This window comes from Heptranchias perlo, chromosome 35 (assembly GCF_035084215.1).
Source record: "Heptranchias perlo isolate sHepPer1 chromosome 35, sHepPer1.hap1, whole genome shotgun sequence".
Taxonomy (NCBI): Eukaryota; Metazoa; Chordata; class Chondrichthyes; order Hexanchiformes; family Hexanchidae; genus Heptranchias; species Heptranchias perlo.
The window spans coordinates 9,778,021-9,794,599 of record NC_090359.1 but is presented as its reverse complement, the minus strand read 5'-3'; the positions used below and the strand labels follow the sequence as shown (position 1 = coordinate 9,794,599).

Below are 16,579 nucleotides of genomic sequence, written 5' to 3'. Positions count from 1 at the left end.
CGGAGCCCCTAAAGCAGCCTCCAAGACCCAAAGTCTGATTTCCATCCCACAGTTCCAGCAGTTTGCGAGGGCTGGGCCACGTTAGCAGCAGCTCTCTGTTCCTGGTCTGGAGCTGAGGTGTTGTGTATTGTCCCTGACACAGGGACCAGACGGTGAGCTGCTGGCTCCTATTGTTCTGGGATCATTCCCTGCTGCTCTGTTCTCACCTCTTCACTGGGTCTCAGATTATTACCAGCCATCTTCCTGATCAATCGGCAGTCTGACCGCGGAGATTTGAAATGTGTGAAACATTTCATGTGTCTCATCCCTGTCCCTGGACACAAATAAATAGGCCGTCATGAAATGTTCACAGTCCGTTTCTTCAGCCTTCTCCTTCTTAGAAGAATCTTTTAAACTCCTTGCTAAAGTGACCATTGATCATAATGTCTTGTTTTGCGGTATGTTCAAGATTGTTCCAGGTCAGCATTGTAATAATTCGGGGTAGTTGAAAAGTGGGATCATTATATTAAATCTAGATATTTATCACAGCCCCGCCCCCCAAACATTCAAACCACCGTTCAGGAGGAGAACCCCTTCTGCTCGCTGACCTACATTGGCTCCCAGTCCACCAACATCTCAAATTTTAAATTATCATCTTCGTGTTCAAATCCCTCCATGACCTCGCCCCTCCCTATCTCTGTAACCTCCTCCACCCCTACAACCCTCCTAGATCTCTGAGCTCCTCCAATTCAGGCCTCTTGCGCATCCACGATTTTCATCGCTCCACCATTGGCGGCCGTGCCTTCACCCGACTGGGCCCAAAGCTCTGGATTTCCCTCCCTAAACCTCCCCGCCTCTCTACCTCTCTCTCCTCCCTTAAGACATTTAAAACATACCTCACCTGTCCCAATATCTCCTTATGTGGCTCCGTGTCACATTTTGTTTGATAATCGCTCCTGTGAAGCGCCTTGGGACGTTTTACTCCGTTAAAGGCGCGATATAAATGCAAGTTGTTGTTGTTGGGGTGGAGAAAGGGTTTTCTTTCTTTTTATGACTCTTTTCTATCTCTCTATTTCTTTCCTTTCTCGGACTCTGTTTTCCGGGTCTGTTTACTGACACACATTACAATCTGTGTCACTCGGTGTCTAACAATGTGAGGCAATGTGTTTTATTCCCGCTGTGTTATCTCTCTGGCGGTTTGCTGATAAATGTTTAACTCGCGGCCTGTTCCCGTTAATGGTCACAAGCAGTAACAGACAGACAGAGCGTGTCTGACCGCCCTGAGATGTGGAAAAGGCATCAGTTTAGGACAAATGCATGAAATCAAATGTTCATCGGGCACCGAGAGAGACAAAAACCAGAGAGAAAGGCAGAAGGAAATAGAGAAATAAAAGCTAAATACAGACATCCTTGATGTCTCTCTATTCCATCCCCAACCGTTCAGTGTCGGGTAAAAATGTCAGTGCAAATAAATGTTCGAGAATCGGCCCAAAGAAGAAGAAACAAAATAACCCAAAACTGCCGAAACCCGGGATTGAACCAGGGACCTTCAGATCTTCAGTCTAACGCTCTCCCAACTGAGCTATTTCGGCCCCACATCAAGCTAGTTTTTGAGTCATCCTCTTGGAATAAAATCTAACCCCGGGTGGAATTGCCCCTCCCGCTCATTCCTCACTTCGGGAGAATGAGACCGACCATCAAGGAGAGATTTTCTGATCCTGTCGTTGAATCTCATTTAAATTAAACATTCCTTGAACTCTCTGCCGGGGGGATTCAGAGCTGGGGTTCGCCATGAACCAGCTTCCCCTCAATTCCCAGCTTTATCAGTGAATCGACCAACAAACGCTCGACAGAGCTCAGGTTATATTAAAAATAAAAACAGAAAATGCGGGAAACACTCAGCAGGTCAGGCAGCATCTGTGGAGAGAGAAACATCCTTTCAGGTCGATGACCTTTCATCAGAACTCTCTCCACAGATGCTGCCTGACCTGCTGAGTATTTCCAGCATTTTCTGTTTTTACTTCAGATTTCCAGCATCTGCAGTATTTTGCTTTTGTTTTACAGCTTGTATTAATGTTCTGCTGATGATATCTTAATATTATCTTGTTTTTGGGCCATTTTAATCAGGTTCATGGACAAATTCTTCCATCATCCCTTCTCCCACATTGCTTCTCTCTCTCATTCATTCTTTTCTCCTTTCAATCCAGAAGAGGGCGGGAATCAGAGCTCACCCCCCGAACCCTCCGCACACAGACCCCCGTCTACCACCCCGTGTGATCCAAGAGACAATTCGATACATTACACTGTATGAACACAGAAAGCTGACACACCAGGGGAGATCGCACGGTGTTGGACACGGAGTGAAATAAACTGAAGTGTTTATAAAAAGTTACAGATCACAACTCGTGTCTCTGTCTCTCTCCGCCATCCCGGCCTGTGCTCTGTTATCTGATCTCACTCAATGTGTTGCTGATCATTTTCATCAACATCTTTGAATGTGGCAGCACAAGTTGTTGAAACCGTTAAAACAGCATCCGGTTCCTTGGCTTAATAATAGAGAAATAGAGCACAAAAGCAAGGAAGTTATGTTAAACGTTTATAAATCATTGTTCAGGCCTCATCTGAAGTATTGTGTCCAATTCTGGGCACTATAATTTATTAAGGAGGTCAAGGTCTTGGAGAGGATGGAGAGGAGATTTCCCAGAATTATACCAGGGATGGGGTTTAGTTGTGTGGAGAGACTCGAGAACCTGGGATTGTTCTGCTTCGAGCAATGAAGGTTAAGGGTAGAAGTAATCCACGTGTTCAAAATTAAGAGGGGTTTTGATCGAGTAAATAAGGAGAAACTTCACCCACTGGCGGGAGGGTCGGCAACCAACGGACGCAGATTTAAGATAATTGGCAAAAGAACCAGAAGGGAAATAAGGAGATTTTTTTTGACACAGCGAATTGTTATGATCTGGAACGCACTGCCTTAAAGGATGGTGGAGCTCGATTCAATCGTAACTTTAAAAGGAGAATTGGATAAATACTTGAGTATCTCTCCACAGATACTACCTGACCTGCTGAGTGTTGCCAGCAGTTTCTGGGTTTATTTTTGAGCTTTCACTATCGCAGTTTTCGTGACAACCTGCAACTTGCCTCAAGGGCGCAGCTTCAAGCACAACTTTCTTGTGCTCTTCTCACACACAAGATCACACTTTACTTTCCGACACACTCACTTTAAAATCTGCCGTTTCCGCACACAGCGTCCTGCGCCACGAGAATTTGAAAGACCTTTCGCTGATGGCCTGTAATCGCTCCTTTTTCCCCACAGGCGCTCTTTACATTTATCCTCTACTCGATTCAATCGCACGTTTCAACAGAACTATTAAGATCAAGGCGGAACACTTCCGATCTTACTGCACCGCCCCAACTTGCCAAATGTGCACCTTTCAACCGCCATTCGCAGCTCTGTTGCGCTGCCCGTCGCTCACGCAACTCAACTGCTGAGAGAAAAGAGCCAACAAGCATCAAAACAAAAACCAGTTCTTCAGTTACCATCCCCTGGATCACAAGATTCCCCAAGTAAATTTCGTGAACAATCGGGCGGCTGTCTTTCCAGAGACCAGCCCTGCTTTCGTCGTGTTTTTCTGTCGAGCGGTCACGCAGATCGAAATTTATCCACTGGTTTCAAGGCACAAATGAACATTGGTGCGAATGGGACATGTGCCCAATAGAAACAGCGGTCGGAGCAAACAAACTTAAAGGCGTGAGATCGTGAAAGTGAATGTTAGAGTCGGCAATGCCGCAGGAAAGTGTCCATGAAATAGAAGGAGGAAAGTAATGGCGGCCCATTGACTGTGGAAGGAAGAAAAAGCTGGGAGAAGAGGCGGGTTTGAACTGTGGAACATCAAGTACAGGCATGTGAGAGTGCTGGGATTTGATGGAATAAATAGGTTTTCGACACCACCAAAAAATGTTTTTTTCATTTATTAAATATTGATATATTGTTGTATTATATTCGCAAGCGCGGGAGAGAATAAAAGAAGCAGCGTACACTATGCCGTGACTCGGATTCGAACCGAGGTTACTGCGGCCACAACGCAGAGTACTAACCACTTTCCGATCACGGCGCCACACGTCAGTGGCAAAAGATCTGCCCGAACTATTTAAATAGCGCCTTTAAGGTAGCAAAACGTCCCAAGGCGCTTCACAGGAGCGTTTTTAAACAATATTTGACCTCGAGCCACAGAAGGAGATATTAGAAGCAAAATACTGCAGATGCTGGAAAGCTGAAATAAAAACAGAAAATGCTGTAAATAATCAGCAAGTCAGGCAGCGTCTGTGGAGAGAGAAACAGAGTTAACGTTTCAGGTCGATGACCCTTCGTCAGAACTGGAAAAGGTTGAAGATTAAACAGTTTTTAAGCAAGTAGAGAGCGTTTAAGGAGCATCTTAAGGGAGGAGAGAGAGGTCGAGAGGCGGGGAGGTTTCGGGAGGGAAATCCAGAGCTTTGGGCCCAGTCGGTTGAAGGCACGGCCGCCAATGGTGGAGCGATGAAAATCGTGGATGCGCAAGAGGCCTGAATTGGAGGAGCTCAGAGATCTCGGAGGGTTGCAGGGGTGGAGGAGGTTTCAGAGAAAGTGAGGGGCGAGGTCATGGAGGGATTTGAACACGAGGATGAGAATTTAAAATTTGAGATGTTGGTGGACTGGGAACCAATGTCGGTCAGCGAGCAGAGGGGTTCTCCTCCTGAACGGTGGTTTGAATATTTGGAGGGGGAGGTGAAAAGTCTCTCGATTTGATATAATGATCCCACTTTTCAACTCGGTTGGAGATGGGGGCAGTAGTTTGCAAGGACCGAGAGGTCAAGGGTGAGTTTTTTGAGGAGGGTGTGATGACGCCAGATTTGAAGGGGAGGGGGACAGTACCTGAGGAGAGGGAACCGTTAACAATATTGGGCTAACATGGTGGCCAGGAAGGGAAGTTGGGTGGTCAGTAGTTTGGTGTGAATAGGGTCGAAGGAGTAGGGGGTGGGTCTCATGGTCAAGATGAGCTCAGAGATGGCAAGAGGGGAGATAGGAGAGAAACTGGAGAAAGATGTGAGTTCAGGGCTGGGGCAGGGGGAACCTTAGGGGAAGTTTAGCATTGTGGGTGGGGGAAGGGAGGGAAACGGCAGAGGCAGCTGAACGGATGGTCTCAGTATTAGTGACAAAGAAGTCCATGAGCTCCTCACACAGGAAAAAGACTTCATTCCAAAATCATTAAACTCCCGAAGGAGCTGCGGGGACAGACTGAGCGGTGTAACTGAGTCCAGAGATACAAAGAGACACCAGCAGAGGGAGGTAGAGAGCGGTGTAACTGGGAACAGAGATACAGAGAGACACCAGCAGAGGGAGGTAGAGAGCGGTGTAACTGAGTACAGAGATACAGAGAGACACCAGCAGAGGGAGGTAGAGTGCGGTGTAACTGAGTACAGAGATACAGAGAGACACCAGCAGAGGGAGGTAGAGTGCGGTGTAACTGAGTACAGAGATACAGACAGACACCAGCAGAGGGAGGTAGAGAGCGGTGTAACTGAGTACAGAGATACAGAGAGACACCAGCAGAGGGAGGTAGAGAGCGGTGTAACTGGGTACAGAGATACAGAGAGACACCAGCAGAGGGAGGTAGAGAGCGGTGTAACTGAGTAAAGAGAGACAGCGAGACACCAGCAGAGTGTCCAGGAAACCAACCTTTTATCTGAAATCTGAGGCGAGATATAAACTGCACAGAGTAGAGGAAGCATTACTGTGTATCTAACCCGTGTTGTACCTGCCCTGGGAGTGTTTGATTTGACAGTGTGGAGGAAGCTTCATTCTGCATATAACCCGTGCTGTACCTGTTCTGGGAGTGTTTGATGGGGCAGTTCAGATGGAACTTTAATCAGTCTCTCCACATAACTGAAGTCCCTCATCCCTGGTACCATTCTAATAAATCTCCTGTGCACCCTCTCTAAGGCCTTGACATCCTTCTTCATGTTTCGTGCCCAGAATTAAACACAATACTCCAGCTGAGGCCTCACCAGTGTTTTATAAAGGTTTTGTATCAATTCCTTGCTTTTGTATTCAATGCCTCAATTAATAAAGCAAAGGGCCCCATTTGCTTTTTTAACTGCCTTCTCAACTTGTCCTGCCACCTTCAAAGATTTGTGTAACTACACCCCCAGGTCTCTCTATTCCTGCACTCCCTTTAAAATTGTGCCATTTCGTTTAAATTGCCTCTCCTCATTCTTCCTACCAAAATGTATCAATTCACAATTCTCTGCATTAAATTTCATCTGCCCATTTCACCAGTCTGTCTCTGTCCTCCTGAAGTCTGTTACCATCCTCAACATTGTTTATTACATTTCTGAGTTTCGTGTCATCTGCAAACTTTGAAATTATACCCTGTACTCCCAAGTCCCGGTCATTAATATATATCAAAAAGAGCAGTGGTCCTAATACCGAGCCCTGGGGGACACCACTGTATACTTGCCTCCAGTCTGAAAAACAACCGTTCACCACTACTCTCTGTTTTCTGCTCCTTAGCCAATTTTGTACCAATGCTGCCATTGTCCGTTTAATCCCATGGGCTTCAATTTTTCTAACAAGTCTATTGTGTGATACTTTATCCTCCCTTAATCTCTCCCTGCATAGAAACTCCCCGACCCATATTCATGGCCACCCCCTCGACCTTGCCATCTCACGTGGTCTCTCTTCTCCTGATCGTGTCAATCATGGATAAGGCCATCTCTGATCACTTCCTTGTATCCCTCTCCACCCACATGGAATCAGAGAATCATAGAAAGGTCACAGCATGGAAGGAGGCCATTTGGCACATCGAGTCCTTACCGGCTCCATGCAAGATCAATCCAGCTGGTCCCCCTCCCCCAATGCACATCATAGAATGAACTCAGGAATCCCACGCCACTTTCTATGAGCGGTAACAGGCTGCGGTTATGGTGCAGACCGGGACCCAGGGCTGAGGCTGTGGTCATCAGTTACTCTGGGAGTGGCACAGTCGGGTTCATGACTAGCCGGGGGTGAGAGTAACACCAGAGAGTCAGGCTGGTGTTCAGAAGGGTGTGGGTTCCAGCTCCCGTTCCAGGACTGGGACACATGATCCAGACTGACTGTGTCGTGCTGAGAGGGAGCTGCATCGTGAGAGGTGCTGTCCTTTGAATGAGGTGTTTAATGGGGGTCCCTTCTTTCTGCTCCGAGGTGTAAAAGATCCCGTGGCAATTTGTGAAGAGCAGGGAGTTCTCCCGGTGTCCTGGCCAACATTCTTCCCTCGACCATCAGCACCCAACAAACAGGAGATCGGCTCAATATCTCATCACTGTTTGTGGGATCTTGCTGTACACAACTTGTCTGCTACCTTCTCTTAAAAACGATAGTGACTGATCTTCGAGAGAAGTGCGTTGGGATGTCCTGAGGATGTGAAAGGTGCGATACAAATGCAAGTTCCTTGTTTCTCACAGGGGGCCGTGTCTCGTTCCTCGTCTCATTGAGACTCTCAGTTAATTGGTCCGTTCTCTGCGCAGATGGGGCCCGACTCACTGAGTGTTTCCAGATTGTTCTGTGTGTGTTTCACTCAGACTCGGGTTTTACAGTAAATAATAAAAGGACTGTAGTCAAACACTTGGCCATGAGCTGCTGCCCAACCTGTCGTGACATTGTTGCTTGCTTCCCTTCAGTTTTTGGTGCACTGTCGCCTGAAGACCCGTGGTTTGCCTCATTTCTCAGTGTGATTGTGGGACTGACACAGAAGTGAGAGAGAAAGCAGCAGCCACAGCCTGGACTGCAGGCAAATTGGGAGGCTGAAACTAAAAGTTCACTATTCCCACACCGGGAATCGAAGCCGTGCCGCCTGGGTGAAAACCAAGAATCATAACCGCTAGACCACATGGGAACTGAAACAAAACACCAGCAGGAAGGGCACTGAGACTACAACCGGAAAGTTAACGGACGATTCAAAGGAGGTATTCACAATTATGAAAGGTTTTGACAGAGTGTGTAAAGAGAAATTGTTTCCAGTGATGGAATGGTTAATAACCAGAGGACACAGATTTCAGATAAATTGAAAGAAATCATTGGGGGATTTGGAGAGATTTTTTTACACAGCGAGTTGTTATGATCTGGAATGCACTGCCTGAAAGGGAGGTGGAAGCAGGTTCAATAGTAACTTTCAAAAGGGAATTGGATAAATAGTTGACGTGTAATAAATTGCAGGGCTGTGGGGAAAGAGCCGGGGAGTGGGACTAACCCACTTCCTTCTGTGTTCATCCCTGGAAAAAACCCTCCCCCAGGTCACTTACAACGGCACTTTCAAATTCCCAACTCTCTGGACTTTGGCCCTCCATTCACCACGACATTTCTGCAGCTACTGATTTGCTCAATCACACCCTCACCTCCACCTTTGACGCTCTTGTACCCATTAAAACCATCACTCTCCCTCACCCTGGTCAATCCCCCTGGGTCTGCCCTCATTTCTGCTTCCTTAAGTCCAAGGGACACAGCTTTGAAAGTTTATGGTGGACAACTGCTTTGGCCATTCATCGCCAGATCTGGCTGGACCACATAAAGCACTATCGGGTCCTGTCTCCTCTGACAAAACTGCTCACTATTCCAGGATCATCCTGGAATGTAAAGATAACCCCCGACTTCTCTTCTCCACTATAAACCGTCTTCTTAAACCCCTCTCCCATCATTCCTTCATCCTCACCTCCAACAAAAAGTGCAATGAGCTCATGGACTTCTTTGTCACTAAGATTGAGACCATCCATTCAGCTGCCTCTGCCGCTCCCCTCCCTTCCCCGAGCTCACCAAGTTTCTCTCCTATCTCCCCTCATGCCCTCTCTGAGCTCATCTTGACAATGAGACCCACCTCCTGCTCCCTCGACCCTATTCCCAACAATCTGCTGACCAAACAACCTCCCTTCCTGGCCCCATGTTAGCTGACATTGTTAATGGTCTCCTCTCCTCAGGTACTGTCCCCCTCCCCATCAAATCTGCCGTCATCACCCTCCTTCTCAAAAGACCCACCCTTGACCCCTGTGTCCTTGTAAACTACCACCCCATCTCCCACCTCCCTTTCCTCTCCAAAGTCTTGTCACCTCCCAAATCCATGTCCATCTTTCCCACAACACCATGTTTGAATCCCTCCAATCAGGTTTCCACTCCTGCCACTGTCCTGAAACGGTCCTTGTCAAAGTCACAAATGACATCCTCTGTGACAGTGTAGAGGGAGATTTAATCTTGATCTAACACTTGATGCACCTGCCCCCGGAATGTTTGATGACACAGTGTAGAGGGAGCTTTACTCTGCCATGTACTATACAGTATCAGTCTGTGATGGAGCAGAGCCCTGCTCTTTAATAGAAATTATTCTTTCGATCAGCCACGGAGCCCCTAAAGCAGCCTCCAAGACCCAAAGTCTGATTTCCATCCCACAGTTCCAGCAGTTTGCGAGGGCTGGGCCACGTTAGCAGCAGCTCTCTGTTCCTGGTCTGGAGCTGAGGTGTTGTGTATTGTCCCTGACACAGGGACCAGACGGTGAGCTGCTGGCTCCTATTGTTCTGGGATCATTCCCTGCTGCTCTGTTCTCACCTCTTCACTGGGTCTCAGATTATTACCAGCCATCTTCCTGATCAATAAACAATCGGCAGTCTGACCGCGGAGATTTGAAATGTGTGAAACATTTCATGTGTCTCATCCCTGTCCCTGGACACAAATAAATAGGCCGTCATGAAATGTTCACAGTCCATTTCTTCAGCCTTCTCCTTCTTAGAAGAATCTTTTAAACTCCTTGCTAAAGTGACCATTGATCATAATGTCTTGTTTTGCGGTATGTTCAAGATTGTTCCAGGTCAGCATTGTAATAATTCGGGGTAGTTGAAAAGTGGGATCATTATATTAAATCTAGATATTTATCACAGCCCCGCCCCCCAAACATTCAAACCATCGTTCAGGAGGAGAACCCCTTCTGCTCGCTGACCTACATTGGCTCCCAGTCCACCAACATCTCAAATTTTAAATTATCATCTTCGTGTTCAAATCCCTCCATGACCTCGCCCCTCCCTATCTCTGTAACCTCCTCCACCCCTACAACCCTCCTAGATCTCTGAGCTCCTCCAATTCAGGCCTCTTGCGCATCCACGATTTTCATCGCTCCACCATTGGCGGCCGTGCCTTCACCCGACTGGGCCCAAAGCTCTGGATTTCCCTCCCTAAACCTCCCCGCCTCTCTACCTCTCTCTCCTCCCTTAAGACATTTAAAACATACCTCACCTGTCCCAATATCTCTTTATGTGGCTCCGTGTCACATTTTGTTTGATAATCGCTCCTGTGAAGCGCCTTGGGACGTTTTACTCCGTTAAAGGCGCGATATAAATGCAAGTTGTTGTTGTTGGGGTGGAGAAAGGGTTTTCTTTCTTTTTATGACTCTTTTCTATCTCTCTATTTCTTTCCTTTCTCGGACTCTGTTTTCCGGGTCTGTTTACTGACACACATTACAATCTGTGTCACTCGGTGTCTAACAATGTGAGGCAATGTGTTTTATTCCCGCTGTGTTATCTCTCTGGCGGTTTGCTGATAAATGTTTAACTCGCGGCCTGTTCCCGTTAATGGTCACAAGCAGTAACAGACAGACAGAGCGTGTCTGACCGCCCTGAGATGTGGAAAAGGCATCAGTTTAGGACAAATGCATGAAATCAAATGTTCATCGGGCACCGAGAGAGACAAAAACCAGAGAGAAAGGCAGAAGGAAATAGAGAAATAAAAGCTAAATACAGACATCCTTGATGTCTCTCTATTCCATCCCCAACCGTTCAGTGTCGGGTAAAAATGTCAGTGCAAATAAATGTTCGAGAATCGGCCCAAAGAAGAAGAAACAAAATAACCCAAAACTGCCGAAACCCGGGATTGAACCAGGGACCTTCAGATCTTCAGTCTAACGCTCTCCCAACTGAGCTATTTCGGCCCCACATCAAGCTAGTTTTTGAGTCATCCTCTTGGAATAAAATCTAACCCCGGGTGGAATTGCCCCTCCCGCTCATTCCTCACTTCGGGAGAATGAGACCGACCATCAAGGAGAGATTTTCTGATCCTGTCGTTGAATCTCATTTAAATTAAACATTCCTTGAACTCTCTGCCGGGGGGATTCAGAGCTGGGGTTCGCCATGAACCAGCTTCCCCTCAATTCCCAGCTTTATCAGTGAATCGACCAACAAACGCTCGACAGAGCTCAGGTTATATTAAAAATAAAAACAGAAAATGCGGGAAACACTCAGCAGGTCAGGCAGCATCTGTGGAGAGAGAAACATCCTTTCAGGTCGATGACCTTTCATCAGAACTCTCTCCACAGATGCTGCCTGACCTGCTGAGTATTTCCAGCATTTTCTGTTTTTACTTCAGATTTCCAGCATCTGCAGTATTTTGCTTTTGTTTTACAGCTTGTATTAATGTTCTGCTGATGATATCTTAATATTATCTTGTTTTTGGGCCATTTTAATCAGGTTCATGGACAAATTCTTCCATCATCCCTTCTCCCACATTGCTTCTCTCTCTCATTCATTCTTTTCTCCTTTAAATCCAGAAGAGGGCGGGAATCAGAGCTCACCCCCCGAACCCTCCGCACACAGACCCCCGTCTACCACCCCGTGTGATCCAAGAGACAATTCGATACATTACACTGTATGAACACAGAAAGCTGACACACCAGGGGAGATCGCACGGTGTTGGACACGGAGTGAAATAAACTGAAGTGTTTATAAAAAGTTACAGATCACAACTCGTGTCTCTGTCTCTCTCCGCCATCCCGGCCTGTGCTCTGTTATCTGATCTCACTCAATGTGTTGCTGATCATTTTCATCAACATCTTTGAATGTGGCAGCACAAGTTGTTGAAACCGTTAAAACAGCATCCGGTTCCTTGGCTTAATAATAGAGAAATAGAGCACAAAAGCAAGGAAGTTATGTTAAACGTTTATAAATCATTGTTCAGGCCTCATCTGAAGTATTGTGTCCAATTCTGGGCACTATAATTTATTAAGGAGGTCAAGGTCTTGGAGAGGATGGAGAGGAGATTTCCCAGAATTATACCAGGGATGGGGTTTAGTTGTGTGGAGAGACTCGAGAACCTGGGATTGTTCTGCTTCGAGCAATGAAGGTTAAGGGTAGAAGTAATCCACGTGTTCAAAATTAAGAGGGGTTTTGATCGAGTAAATAAGGAGAAACTTCACCCACTGGCGGGAGGGTCGGCAACCAACGGACGCAGATTTAAGATAATTGGCAAAAGAACCAGAAGGGAAATAAGGAGATTTTTTTTGACACAGCGAATTGTTATGATCTGGAACGCACTGCCTTAAAGGATGGTGGAGCTCGATTCAATCGTAACATTAAAAGGAGAATTGGATAAATACTTGAGCATCTCCCCACAGATACCACCTGACCTGCTGAGTGTTGCCAGCAGTTTCTGGGTTTATTTTTGAGCTTTCACTATCGCAGTTTTCGTGACAACCTGCAACTTGCCTCAAGGGCGCAGCTTCAAGCACAACTTTCTTGTGCTCTTCTCACACACAAGATCACACTTTACTTTCCGACACACTCACTTTAAAATCTGCCGTTTCCGCACACAGCGTCCTGCGCCACGAGAATTTGAAAGACCTTTCGCTCATGGCCTGTAATCGCTCCTTTTTCCCCACAGGCGCTCTTTACATTTATCCTCTACTCGATTCAATCGCACGTTTCAACAGAACTATTAAGATCAAGGCGGAACACTTCCGATCTTACTGCACCGCCCCAACTTGCCAAATGTGCACCTTTCAACCGCCATTCGCAGCTCTGTTGCGCTGCCCGTCGCTCACGCAACTCAACTGCTGAGAGAAAAGAGCCAACAAGCATCAAGACAAAAACCAGTTCTTCAGTTACCATCCCCTGGATCACAAGATTCCCCAAGTAAATTTCGTGAACAATCGGGCGGCTGTCTTTCCAGAGACCAGCCCTGCTTTCGTCGTGTTTGTCTGTCGAGCGGTCACGCAGATCGAAATTTATCCACTGGTTTCAAGGCACAAATGAACATTGGTGCGAATGGGACATGTGCCCAATAGAAACAGCGGTCGGAGCAAACAAACTTAAAGGCGTGAGATCGTGAAAGTGAATGTTAGAGTCGGCAATGCCGCAGGAAAGTGTCCATGAAATAGAAGGAGGAAAGTAATGGCGGCCCATTGACTGTGGAAGGAAGAAAAATCTGGGAGAAGAGGCGGGTTTGAACTGTGGAACATCAAGTACAGGCATGTGAGAGTGCTGGGATTTGATGGAATAAATAGGTTTTCGACACCACCAAAAAATGTTTTTTTCATTTATTAAATATTGATATATTGTGGTATTATATTCGCAAGCGCGGGAGAATAAAAGAAGCAGCGCACACTATGCCGTGACTCGGATTCGAACCGAGGTTACTGCGGCCACAACGCAGAGTACTAACCACTATACGATCACGGCGCCACACGTTTGTGGCAAAAGATCTGCCCGAACTATTTAAATAGCGCCTTTAAGGTAGCAAAACGTCCCAAGGCGCTTCATAGGAGCGTTTTTAAACAATATTTGACACCGAGCCACAGAAGGAGATATTAGAAGCAAAATACTGCAGATGCTGGAAAGCTGAAATAAAAATAGAAAATGCTGTAAATAATCAGCAAGTCAGGCAGCGTCTGTGGAGAGAGAAACAGAGTTAACGTTTCAGGTCGATGACCCTTCGTCAGAACTGGAAAAGGTTGAAGATTAAACAGTTTTTAAGCAAGTAGAGAGCGTTTAAGGAGCATCTTAAGGGAGGAGAGAGAGGTCGAGAGGCGGGGAGGTTTCGGGAGGGAAATCCAGAGCTTTGGGCCCAGTCGGTTGAAGGCACGGCCGCCAATGGTGGAGCGATGAAAATCGTGGATGCGCAAGAGGCCTGAATTGGAGGAGCTCAGAGATCTCGGAGGGTTGCAGGGGTGGAGGAGGTTTCAGAGAAAGTGAGGGGCGAGGTCATGGAGGGATTTGAACACGAGGATGAGAATTTAAAATTTGAGATGTTGGTGGACTGGGAACCAATGTCGGTCAGCGAGCAGAGGGGTTCTCCTCCTGAACGGTGGTTTGAATATTTGGAGGGGGAGGTGAAAAGTGTCTCGATTTGATATAATGATCCCACTTTTCAACTCGGTTGGAGATGGGGGCAGTAGTTTGCAAGGACCGAGAGGTCAAGGGTGAGTTTTTTGAGGAGGGTGTGATGACGCCAGATTTGAAGGGGAGGGGGACAGTACCTGAGGAGAGGGAACCGTTAACAATATTGGGCTAACATGGGAGCCAGGAAGGGAAGTTGGGTGGTCAGTAGTTTGGTGTGAATAGGGTCGAAGGAGTAGGGGGTGGGTCTCATGGTCAAGATGAGCTCAGAGAGGGCAAGAGGGGAGATAGGAGAGAAACTGGAGAAAGATGTGAGTTCAGGGCTGGGGCAGGGGGAACCTTAGGGGAAGTTTAGCTTGTGGGTGGGGGAAGGGAGGGAAACGGCAGAGGCAGCTGAACGGATGGTCTCAGTATTAGTGACGAAGAAGTCCATGAGCTCCTCGCACTTGTTGTTGGAGGGGCAGGGGAGAGGGGTTTAAGAAACCGGTTTGCAGTGGGTTATCTTTACATTCCAGGATGATCCTGGAATATTGAGCAGTTTGGCAGAGAGCAGGACCTGATGGTGTTTTAAGTGTTCCCGCCAGATCTGGCGATGAATGGCTGAACCAGTCGTCCGCCATAAATTTTCAAGTCTGCGACCTTGGACTTAAAGGATGGGAGATGAGGCTGCACATCACATCCCTGAAACATTGTTACCCGTTTCTGTCTGAAACTGGTGAGTGTGTAAATAGTAAGTAACAGAAAAAAAAGTATTTTAAGCATCAAACTTAATTCTGATCATTATTATAGCATAAAACCTGAACAGCCCATCCCTCAAACACTGATATAAAACCAGTTCCAGGACCCTGAGCCACTGTGAAAATGCTGTGATCCCGACCTGATTCGAACTCGCAGTTTTCTGATCGGGAATCAGAAGCTGTCAGTTGCGACAGGAGGTGGATCCGGATCCAGAGGAGGGAGATCGGTACCGACCGCCGCCGGGACTCTCGGAGGGCGAGAGACGGAAGCAGCAGCAGCCAGACCGCCTCAACAACAGCTCAGGATCCCCGCTCTCTAATCCAGCCGCTGCCGGCCGAGAGCTGCTGGTCCCGGCCTGAGCCGTGTCTGGGAGCCGCCTGCCGGTCTCTCTTTACTGAACGGGACCGATCCAGGTGCAGCTCACACACAGGCCCAGGAATCCCACTCCGGACAGATTCACTTCTTTAAACCTTGTTTAGATTCAGTGAATTGGGATTTAATTCAATCCTCATCTGCCCTCCGCTCTGTCAGTTCAGAACTTTATTTAAACCGATACTTGGTGTTCTGTTTTACAGGGTGTCGGCTGTTTAAGTATTTCTCAGTCCCACTACTCCCATGAATAACACTTTTTGCTGCTAACTGCTGATTGATACAAAGTGCCCAGGAATTCGGGAATTTCTCCCGGGGACCGGGAACTGACTCGGATTCGGCTCAACCCTCAAATCCACAAAGTTTTTGTCACTGCTGCTGTACAGGATTAAAGGAAGGGACCGAACCAGAAGCGGTTTTAAATTATTACTGACAAATCAGGGTCAAAGGCAAAGGATTCAGTCTGCTTATCTACAGGGCTGAGTCCCTGCCCGCTTCACTGTCTGTCTGTCTGTCTCCCGGTTTATCCGTCTGATTGAGTCTCTGCTTTATTCTCTGGCTCTTTGTTTGCTGTCTGCAGGCCTCCCGACCCGACTGACTGACTAACTACCGGACCGTGTGTCGGAATGAATGACTGGGACTGAGTGTCTGCCTATTTATGGACCTGAATGGCCACATTTCTCAGTCCCTGCCTTCGCTCTGTGTCACGGGCCTGTCGCTGTCTCTCAGGATGACAACACACCCACACCCTTCACACACCGCCTTTGACGACTGAACGCAGGTTTGCTCAGTCTGTCCCCGCAGCTCCTTCGGGAGTTTAAGGATTTGGAAATGAAGACTTTTTCCTGTGTGACTTGTGAAGTTTTGATCAGTGAAATGTTTGTGAAAGGGAAGGATTGAAGCTTTTAGTGTGGGACAGAAGTGATGTTGTTTCATGGAGAAGTCACGCGATGAAATTAACATGAGCAGCGGTTTCCAGAGTGCGGCGGTTATCACATTCGTTTCGCACACGAAAGATCTCTGGTTCGACCCCAGGCGGGAATGTTATTTGAGAATTTGCTCTTGTGAAAAGTGGGAGATAATTGGCTTTTCCTGTTGAATTTAACAACGGCTGCACCACATTCCTGTTTTCATAAACACTGAACATTTTAACCAGACTCTTAAAAAACAGCCTTTAAAATGAGAACGGATAAAAGTTCATCACATGCAAAACACAATAACTTCCCCACGTATCACTGGGTAACCATGTTAGTATTTCCGTCAGTCAGTCTGCAGAAAGTTATCGCTTCATTAATGGCGATTACAACAATTTTTCATCTTTCACAGTTTCATG

The 16,579-nt window shown here is 47.1% G+C and overlaps 3 non-coding genes across 3 annotated transcripts; all 3 read right to left on the bottom strand.

Moving 5' to 3' along the window:
- Positions 1–1,498: 1,498 nt before the first annotated feature.
- On the bottom strand, positions 1,499–1,571 carry trnaf-gaa (transfer RNA phenylalanine (anticodon GAA)). Its single transcript has one exon. It is a non-coding gene; the product is annotated as a tRNA-Phe (tRNA).
- A 9,317-nt stretch (positions 1,572–10,888) lies between these two features.
- trnaf-gaa (transfer RNA phenylalanine (anticodon GAA)) lies at positions 10,889–10,961 on the bottom strand. Its single transcript has one exon. It is a non-coding gene; the product is annotated as a tRNA-Phe (tRNA).
- A 2,449-nt stretch (positions 10,962–13,410) lies between these two features.
- Positions 13,411–13,482, bottom strand: trnah-gug (transfer RNA histidin (anticodon GUG)). Its single transcript has one exon. It is a non-coding gene; the product is annotated as a tRNA-His (tRNA).
- Positions 13,483–16,579: the final 3,097 nt, after the last annotated feature.